Raw genomic sequence first — 10,998 nt, 5'->3', positions numbered from 1 at the left:
CCCTTCAGGAAACATAGAAGATAGGAGCAGGAGTAGGCCATTCGGCCCTTCGAGCCTGCTCCGCCATTCAACGAGATCATGGCTGATCATCCAAACCCTAGCACCCAGTCCCTACACCGACAGCCATCCCACCTGTTAAGTCTGTGTGTTATAATGAGAATTACTACACAGACCACAAGAGCAAATTTTAACAGGCCTTTACTAGTCGAAGGTCAGGGTGGAACTGCCCAATAAATCATTACACAGCACTTATATACCGGTGTGGTCACCACCGGTATTACAGTATACAGCAGCCAAGATAAAGTAGTGCAACCCTTAAAATAATTCTCTTAAAGGTGGAACAGTTACATACACTACAATCCTCCCTTTTTAGCTTAACAGTATATATATTCCCCATTAAACATAACATCATAACATATATACACAACTTCATGTAAAAACAGTTCACAGATTCAGTCTCTGCGGAGGCGCCTCCTGCGTCTCCTGACTCGGTCCGGATAACGCCTCGGTGGTGTAGTAGTTCTCGGTAGTGTAGTAGGTTCTCGTTGCTGGGGTGACTCATCTAATAGTCCTTCACTGGACTTAACAGCTTGAACTTTCGTAACTTCAGAACCAGCATTGCTGACTTCTGAAGGCTCGAGTACCTTGGGAAGTTTTTCTACTTCCAGACTGATTTGGCTCAGTTCAGAGGGACCACGTGCGTGACCTGGTAGGGGTGATAATGGTTCAGATGAGTCATCATCTTCTGCTTCTTCTCTATTGTCTTCTTTTTCCTCCATCACTTCAGCTTTTGCCTCTGCCACCAATCCCCTGAGTGGCTTATTACTGCTGACACTGCTCACAAAAGGGTGCTCTTTCTTCTTAGCTTTCAACTGATCGATGAATTTGACATATTCCCTTTCTTGCTCAGCTTTGATTCGTTTGGCCTCATCGCGCAGACGGTTTGTGTGTTCCTGCTCCATTTTCTCAATCAACTGCTTCTGCTGTCTTCCCAGATTCTCCAACTCTGTGTCAAAGAACTTTTTCTTTGCATTCATCTCTTGCTCAAAACGGCAAATCATTTGTTCTAATTGCTGTTGTAGTTTGAGATTGAGTTGAGTTCGAGCCCGGTGTTCCTCAGAAATGTGCATGTCTGTAGACTGGACAGACTCAGAATTCTCTGTCAAACTATGTTGTTGTTGTTCAGTGGAATTCTGTTCTGATACTTTGTTCTCTTCTGAAGCATTTATGCACTCCTTCGTTTTTTCATCATTAGTCTGCAAGTCCATTTTAGACTTGTCTTTTGCACATGGGCTGGTCTTACCATCATCAGTTCCAGAGTCTGAGCTGATTGTCTTCACCGAGTTCTCACTCTCTTCTTTGTCACTGTCACTGCTGCATATGCCCTCATCCAATATTCTGGACAATCGTTCAGGTTTGACATCTTTTATTCCGGAATCTACCGTTATTGCTTTTAGGGAGTGCCAGTCCATATTTATTTTCCTGATCCACTCCCGTCCCAGAAGTGGTGGACCTCCCTCAGGTAGTACATATATGTCCATTCCTTGGTGTTCTTTGCCCTTGTGTACCATCTTGACTTTTATCTTTCCGATGGGGTATACTCTTTGCCCCGTGTATGTCTGCAATACTATCTTCGTATCCCGTAGGGGAATATGTGTGAATAACCTTTTGTAATCTTGCTTATTCATGACCGTCAATGCCGATCCGGTGTCCAATTCCATCTTCATTTGGACTCCTGCTATCTGAAGTGTGACCCAGATAGTTTGTAGGTCAGCTTCCTTACTCACATTGTGAATTCTCAGACTACCCAGTTCCTTGCTGTTGGAGTCCGAATCCGAATTCTGTTCATCCGAACTCTTCTCAGCCACCTTATGTACCTTTCTGCACTTTTCCTGCAGTGACTTTTTGTTGCTGGTCTTCATTCCTGACCGGCATACTTTAGCTATGTGACCAAGCTTGCCACATTTTCTACATTCCTGGTTTTTAAACCAGCATTGGTTCTGATCATGTGTTGTCTTCCCACAACGATAACATTTCGTTGTACCCAAAGCCATTTGATCTACGCTGAGTACCGCTGCCTTCAGCTGCATTTCCGCAGTGCCTCTCGCTGCGGCTTCGTGCGATGCTGCAATAGTGACAGCCTTATCAAGTGTAAGATCATTCTCTTCAAGCAGCCGCTTTTGTGTTCCTTCTTTCGACAATCCACACACGAATTTGTCTCTCAGTGCCTCTGTCAGACTTTCCCCAAACTGACAGTATTTCGCTAGCTTACGCAGTTCAATTAAATACTCCGCGTTGCTTTCCTCTTTCAGTTGCGTTCTCGCATAAAATTTAAATCGTTCCGCTAACATCAGCGGTGTGGGGTTCAAATGATTTTTCAGGACAGCAACAATTTTAGCGAAAGTCTGATCCGCCGGTTTAGCTGGTGATAGAAGATGCTTCAATAGCCCGTATGTCTTCGCACCCATTGAGTTTAGTAAGGTTAGTGCTTTATCTTCATCTGATATTTTATTTGCCTTACAATATATCTCTATGCGTTCTACATACGTGGCCCAATCTTCAACATCGGGATCGAAATCGTTGATGTTACCACACTTAGGCATCCTCGCAATCACAGAAATCACAGAAATCACAGAAACCCCACAGCGCAGATAGAGGCCATTTCGGCCCATCGAGCCTGCACCGACACATATCCCACCCGATCCCCATAACCCCTACACCAACACATATCGCACCCTATCCCCGTAACCCCACGTATTTAATCCCCCCTAACACTAAGGGTCAATTTATCATAGCCAATCAACCTAACCCGCACATCTTTGGACTGTGGGAGGAAACCGGAGCGCCCGGAGAAAACCCACGCAAACACGGGGAGAATGTGCAAACTCCACACAGACTGTCACCCGAGGCCGGATTCGAACCCGGGTCCCTGGCGCTGTGAGAAACAAAAAGAAATTTTTCTTTTATTTTTTTTTTTCAAAATGGCGGTTTCCCTCGCTTGTCTTCTTCCCCCGCCTACGAAAATGGCGGCTTCCCGCATTTGCCTTTCTCCCCCGCTGGCTGTAATGGCGATTGCCGTATTGCTGCATTCGTCCTCCCCAGCGGTTTTCAAATCGTGCCTCCCAGCCCCTCTTGCAGTCCGGTCCTTTCCCCCCGGCTGCGGCTGAGTTCTCCGCGGTTTTTTTTATTTTCTCCCGCGCCTTACGCTGACCCGGTCGCTGCGCCTCGCGGCCTCGGTAGCTGCCCGGCCTTTTTCACCGGTCGCGATCGAGCTCTCTCTCGACGCTGTTGCGTCTCCCAGCCCGCTTGCAGCCCGGTCTTTTACACCGGCTGCGTTTGCATTCACCGCGGCTCCCGTGCCTTCCGCTGCCCCAGTCTTAGCGCCTCTGGCCCCGACTTCTGTCCGGCTCTTTTCCCCGGCCGTAGTCGAGTTCTCCGCCCTTATATCCTTCGTTTCTCCCTCCCCTATTTCACAGCCAACGTGGCCGACTTGCTGCTCGTCGCTGATCGGCTTACCCACCACCGTGATAGAAGGGATGATCACTGCCTGTTGCTGATGGAAGACTTCGTGTCAGGATTCTTCCTTTGCTCTTCAGACCTGCGTCTTTCCTCAGCTGGATGATGAGGGCGGATGCCTCCTCTCAACGCCCGTCAAACTGCCTTTGATGTATCTCTGCCGCAGGGTAAGATCGTACTCGTCGCCACTGTTAAGTCTGTGTGTTATAATGAGAATTACTACACAGACCACAAGAGTAAATTTTAACAGGTCTTTACTAGTCGAAGGTCAGGGCGGAACTGCCCAATAAATCATTACACAGCACTTATATACCGGTGTGGTCACCACCGGTATTACAGTATACAGCAGCCAAGATAAAGTAGTGCAACCCTTAAAATAGTTCTCTTAAAGGTGGAACGGTCACATACACTACACCACCCAAGCCCTATCCCCGTAACCCCACATATTTAATCCCCCCTAACACTAAGAGTCAATTTTTATCATGGCCAATCAACCTAACTCGCACATCTTTGGATTGTGGGAGGAAACCGGAGCACCCGGAGAAAACCCACGCAAACACGGGGAGAATATGCAAACTCCACACAGACAGTCACCCGAGGCCGGATTTGAACCCGGGTCCCTGGCACTAGTGAGGTAACAGTGCTAACCACTATGCCACCGTGCTGAAAGCTTTTGAATGTAAGCTCACATTTCTGTTTGAACTTGTGGAATGCTTCTACTATATCGTCAGCTTCCCAGTTCATGAGGGGTTGCATTTGCACAGTCGTCATTTTAGTTTCCCGTACGATTCACTCTCAAATCACCGCAGACATCGGCACTCACAATCAGCTCATAAAATCACTTTTCGTCTTATTCATAGTTCGTATAGCACAATTTTGTACTCACTTATACTGCTGCCACCATGTTGTGTCTCCTTGTGTTCTTATACTATAAATAATAGACACTTTTAGCTCATTTTAGTTACTGCTTTTACTAGCTGTATTCTTGCCTTGTTTCTGTGCTGCCGCAAGGTGCGGAGTGATACAAGATGTCCGACGCTGCACTGTGCACTGCCCGTGCACAGTGTGCCACATAGCAATATAACTACACCATACCAAAGTAGTTCCATTTAACGATGTGATACTATAACAATGTAACAGGGTGCACAAAATATATATATTTTTTATGTCTATATAAACCTCCAAAATCCTAGAGAGTTTTTTTGGATGAGGCCAGCAACTTCTCCCACCATGCTGTGCACAACCTGGAGAGAGATAACCAGCATGGAATCAGGAAGAGAGGACACACATAACTAACCTCTGATGAAAGGTCACCCACCTGAAACATTAACTCGGTTTCTCTCTCCTAGATGCTATTTGATCTGCTGAATGTTTCCAGCTTTTTCTGTTTATATTTCATACATAACTAACTTGGTGGAGATTTTCCAAAGACATAACTCCCCTGGCACACAAGACAAAACATTCCATTTCTAATTTCCTCAATGACAATTTGAAATGTCATGGACATCTATTTAAAGATTGTTTGAGACACAAATCTCACAGGAAAAATATACTAGAATGTCACAGCAATGAGCTTTTATTTTCCTCCTCTCTAGCCTAGAGGACACTGAAACCAATTGTACCCTGAATTATACTGAGTGAAATCAGTCAGCTCCACACAGACCAAGGTTAGAACCTGGAACCTTCTTGATCTATATAGATCAGCACCACACCACGTGATGCACTTATCTCATTAGGGACCTTACTTTTATTTAAATACTGACTCAATATTGCTTTAAGGAAGAATCATCGTTTATTTGTATATTACAAATGGTAGGTAGACCACAACATTCCATTTCAAAATGCATTGAAACACCCACTGTCAATCTGGTCCAATGGAAAAGCCCATTTATAAAAGTGTCCACAGTTATCTGCAATACTTGTTACTTCTGTCGATGATACTGTAATCAGGATTTTCAGTGTAGAGGTTTGCTAGTTAGCAAATAGTTTCCTACATTCCAACAGTAACTATACTCCAAAAGTACTTAATTAGCTGTAAAGCGCTTTGGGACATCCGGTGGTTGTGAAAGGTGCTTTATGAATGCAACTCTTTCTTTCTTTAGTAATGCCAGAATGCCTTAAACCATTATACTTTATGTCAGGAACAAACCTGACGAATTGTTGCCAGTTCAGATATTAATGCAGTCATCTCTGATTTTTTTTTAAAAAGAAACAGGATCTTTTCAAAATTGAAGTACAGGAACCCCTGCAATGTTTGCAAAATTATTCACTAAAATAAAATCAGTGCCTATTAAAAGCAAAAATATTGGAATATGTTTTAAAAATATCAATCCCTTCAATGTTCGAAAAAACTTGAGGCCTCCTCATTTGGTGAAAAGTCAGAAACTCTTTATTTATTGGAAAATCAGGGCAACCCTCACCCCGAGATACTTTTCCAACAGCCCTGCTGAGATATTTTTCTAACCCCCACCCCTCTTCATTGAGCTACTTTTCCTACTCACAGTCTCCCCCACCATGCACTGCAGCAGTTTGGTCTTGACTACTCATGTACAACACCACAAGAGATCGACTCGTATATTAATAAATTTGAGTGTAACATAATTAAATGGTTACCTGGAGTTGGGCACTTATAGCAGCAGTTATCTTCATCCCATTTTCTGTCAGACTAAACAAAGAGAATTAACAGTAAAGAGTTAATATCGTACATGCTCTTTGAATATATAGCGATAAGACTTTTGTGCCTGTAAGAATGTAGAGATGATCATATTGTGTTAATGTATGCCTGAAAAAGGAAGAAATTAAGGCCTAGAAATTCATTGACGCCACTTTTGGGGCGCTAAAGTGGGGCGTCCGCTAAAGTTTGCGGCCGCCGCCAAATCTAGGCCACTTCTCCGATATTCATTAGCTTCGCCCTACTAGTTCGGGCGAGTGCTAAAACTGCTGCTGGACGCCTCTCTTTGGGCGCTAAGCCGGAGGTGGTGATCGATAGCGCCGAGGCCGGGCGCAGCGCAGGTGCGGCCATCTCGTGACTGACAGCAGACACCCTGGCGCCGGCCAGCTCTTAAGGGGGAAGGGTCGACTGTGTCTGCTGCCACGCCCTGGATAGTGGAGCCCTCCAGCTAGGCCTGAACACTGCTGCTGGACCCAAATAGCGCCTGAAGACATGGAGAAGGCCCGTGAACGTGCGCAGCGCTTCTCAGAGCGTGATCTGAGTGTGCTGCTTGCTGCTGTGGAGAAGAGGCGCCATGTTTTGTACCCGGACAATGGCAAGAAGGCGACGGTCCACGTCTACAGGAGAGCCTGGAGGCATGTCGCCAGCAAGCTGTCAGCCAACAGCGACGTCCCCAGGACCGGTGCCCAATGCCGCAAAAAGTTAAATGACCTCACACGCATTGTCAGGGTGAGTACCCTTTCCAATGACCTCCTCATCCTTGCATGTGCACCTCACATTATGGGCAAAGGGACCTGAAAGCTCTAATGGCCAGCCTTCATCCAGCAGCTATGGGACAGGCATGAGCATCAATTGCACATTCTGCACTGAACACACTGGCCAAGCTATTCCACCATGGGAGGCATTGCACACCAGATCATGGTGACACACTGGCCAGGCTATTCTACCATGGGAGGCAGTGCACACCAGATCATGGCGACACACTGGCCAGGCTATTCCACCATGGGAGGCAGTGCACACCAGATCATGGCGACACACTGGCCAGGCTATTCCACCATGGGAGGCAGTGCACACAAGATCACGGCGACACACTGTACTTAGAGGCCGTCCTTTCTCTTGCAGGCCAAGCTGGCGAATAATCGCAAGAGCCGGACTGCGACCGGGGGAGGACGACCCCATATCCAGCCACTCACCGACCTGCAACATCGCGTGGAGCGCCTCATGGGTGGCCGGGTGATTGGGCCCGTTGCATGTGGAGATGCCGACCCTGTTCTGGGCAGCAATGGTAAGGACATCACCTTTTGCACCTCTCTCGTCCCACTTGCGCATCAGATCTACATCCTTTGCCACTGTCCGACCAATGCGCTGAATGCCACCACTCATGCATCCCGCACTGACGCCCTCTCCTCACTCTAAAGCTACTCTTGTGCCTTCCCGCTTTCAGATGGTCAAGAGGAGGTCCCTCAACTTGCCAGTGACAGACCCTCCGAGGAGGAGCAGGAGGAGGAGCAAGAGGAAGGCGGCCCATCAGGGGAACCCTCAGCCGCGGCCACCCAGGCCAATGTAGGGGACACGTCTTCCCTGGAGGGCAGCGTGGCGGATGTGTCGAAGGGGAGGGGAGCTCCTGGGACCTGCGTGCTGCAGAAAGGCGGGAGGGGGGTGGAAGCTCGGCGGCCTTCTCCCCAGAGGGGGGATGCGTCGGAGGGGAGTCCAATTGCTGGGCCCAGCGGCCTCCAGCAACGCAGGAAGGGTCGGCCAGCTCGGCGGCCTTCTCCCCAGAGGGAGAGCCCGGCCTCCAGTCAGGAGATGCTCTTCGCCGAGGAGATGGAACGCCTCGAAGACTTGTCCGCGGACTCGGAGCGCCGGCACACGGAGCTCATGGCGGCAGTGGCACGGTTGCCTGAGTCTATCGATTCCCTCTCTCGGAGTGTGGCCGAGTTCGGGCCCTTAGAGGCCACCAGTCGGGCGGAATACCGGGCAGATCTGTCAGCGACTGGCCAGGTGATTAGTGGTGCTGTCCAGTCACTGGCTGCTCTGCTGCGGTCAGTGAACAGGTCAACACGGGCACTCACTGCTGCCACACTCGCTGTGTCAGCCAGGCATCGCCAGGTCACCCGGCACGCTGCAGCAGCACATCGGTCTGTCCCTCGGCAGATTGGTGTGCATGCTGCAGTGCTGGCCCGGGCGAGTGCCAGTATCTCAGGCGACCAGCGAGCGCCTGCCATCCGCCAGCTTGCCGCCATTCCTCCAGCCGCCACTGCCACTCCCCCAGTGGAGCTGCCAGGAGCTGCTGCAGCGACTGATGCTGGCCAGCCACAGCTGCAGCAATCAACAGCCGGCCGCTCGACGGCCAGACCTCGACTAGGCCGACCCCCAAGGGCATCTGCCGTCATGACATGTGCCCCTCAGGAGCCTGCCCCCAGCCTTGCAGCAGCCAATGGCCTTACTTTGAGGCGGAGCAGCAGGGCGGGCAGGGGCCACCCAAAGATGGCCAAGGCATCGCCCTAGCGGGCCAAATAGTCGAATGTGTGGCCATTTGTGTTTGTTTCTTGAGGCCGAGAATTGGATGTTTGTTTTTTGAAGGCCGATGATGTGATGTTTGTTTTGGACGAAGGCCGAGAATGACGGCCATTTTAGTTGCCCTATTTTGTTAATCCTCCCCAGGTTGTGGGAGCGAGTAATGTGTTTGAGTGTTTTTTGGGGGTTTCATCTGTTTTTGGTTTTCATGTGGGAAGGGCCCAGAGTTTGTACAATAAAGCATTTTATTTATTCACATTGTCCATGTTTGATCTTTGAAGTGTTTGTTGCCTTAACCGGCTGAGGGCTTGCGGAGCGGCTGCAATCATGTTCTATCATTGGCACAAGCCATTCCCTGACAGGGGGCCTAGAAGTGACGTTCAATAAGCCGACGACGGGCGGCCCTTGGACCTTGTGCGTCCCTCCTGGGCTGGTACTCCTCGTCCTCGTCGTCCTCATGCTCCTCCTGCTCCTCCTCCTGAGGTGGTGGTCCAACGTGAGGTGGCAGTGCCTGAGTCCTGCGGATAGCCAGGTTGTGCAGCATGCAGCAAACGACGACGAATTGGGAGACTCGATCCTGCGAATACTGGAGGGCTCCCCCGGAGCGGTCGAGACAGCGGAACCGTTGCTTGAGCACGCCGATTGTTTGTTCTATGAGGTTCCTCGTCGCTTGATAGCTCTCGTTGTATGCCTCTTCAGCAGGGGTCGTGGGCGCGCGGAGCGGGGTCATGAGCCAGGTACACAAAGGATAGCCTTTGTCCCCGATAAGCCATCCTCTTGGGGGAGGCTGTGCCTGGAACATGTCAGCCACAGTTGTCTGTCGCAGGATAAAGGCATCGTGGCTGCTGCCTGGAAAGCGGGCATTGGCAGCTAGGATGCGCTGCCTGTGGTCACACACCAGCTGTACATTGAGGGAATGGTAGCCCTTCCGGTTGCGGTACTCCTCGGCATGCTCAAGAGGTGCCCGCAAAGCCACATGCGTGCAGTCAATGGCGCCCTGCACCATGGGGAAGCCCGCTATTCTTGCAAACCCCACTGCACGCGGCTGCTGCTGTCCAGGGTCATGGGGAAGGAGATGAATTGATGTCTCCTTCTGAAAAGGGCTTCGGTCACCTGGCGGATGCAGCAATGCACGGCGAACTGGGAGATGTTAGCGATGTCCCCAGTAGCGGATTGGAAGGAGCCGGAGGCATAGAAGTTGAGAGCCACCATCACCTTCACTGCCACCGACAGAGACGTCCTGCGCATCAGCTGTGGCTGCAGATCTCTCTGAAGCAGCCGGCAGATGTCTGCAACCACCTCCCTTCGGAATCGCAGCCTCCTAACACACATCGCGGCAGACATGGTCAGATAGGAGGTCTGCTGGCGGTATACCCTGCGTGGGTAAGGCCTCAGTTGGCGACGCCTGTTGCCCCCTCTGCGTCTAGCCAGGGCTGCCACTCTCTCACGGCGTCTGTAAGCCCTTCTGGCATAAGGCTGAAATTCTGCGTTGCCACCCAATGCAGCCCCCATTATATGCTGGCAAACACTGAGCTCTGAATGAAGGCAAAGATAATTGGTAAGCTCTGGCCTGAGCCAAAAATACCTGTCCAAGTGTTGGTCCAAACCAGTAAACTCTCCTCCTTGGTCTCTGTCCAAAAAACCGTTGCACAAGAGTGAATGCTGCAAAATGGCTGGCCTTTATACTGCTGGGTAAGTGCCCTTTAATTAGCGCTCCCCCCGGCCCGGCTGGCCTGTGTACCGTTCCACTTCACAGTCGCTCGGGACGCCCGGCGCACAATGGGCCGGCGCGAGTGAAGTTCCGGTTTGGGGCGCACAAAGGGCATTGCAGTATTAAATGACGTCATGATCTGCGCGCGCAGCAGGGCGCGCACTAAGACTTTGCGCCGGCGCTAAATGTGTCCTGAAGTTGGGGAGAGGCGCAGATCGCGCTGCGCCCAGGCGATAAGCGCCTAGCGCTCGAGATCTACTCCCCCTAAGGCGCTAACGGCTGGCGCGCCCAACTGAATTTCTAGGCCTAAGACTTCTATTTATATTCTGTTCATGTCTTTCAGAAATGCCTCAAACCACTTCACAAACAATGTGCTCAATTTAAAATAAATTCTATGACACATGGGTGAATTACCATTTATTTTTAAGAACTGCTATTCGGCAACCTGTTTCTGTGGATCAGAGTCCTCACTGATTTACAGTATTTCTCTTTTCATCACTTTTATGACATCTATTTTTGCTGCCTGTTTGAGTTGTTGAGAGTCCCAGCCACCAATTTTATATATTTTTTAAGAGAAGGAAAG

Source organism: Somniosus microcephalus, chromosome 17 (assembly GCF_052327205.1).
Source record: "Somniosus microcephalus isolate GS21.2 chromosome 17, FLI_Smic_1.0, whole genome shotgun sequence".
In the NCBI taxonomy this organism is placed as follows: Eukaryota; Metazoa; Chordata; class Chondrichthyes; order Squaliformes; family Somniosidae; genus Somniosus; species Somniosus microcephalus.
The sequence above is the reverse complement of the archived record's forward strand: the minus strand, read 5'-3'. Positions refer to the sequence as shown.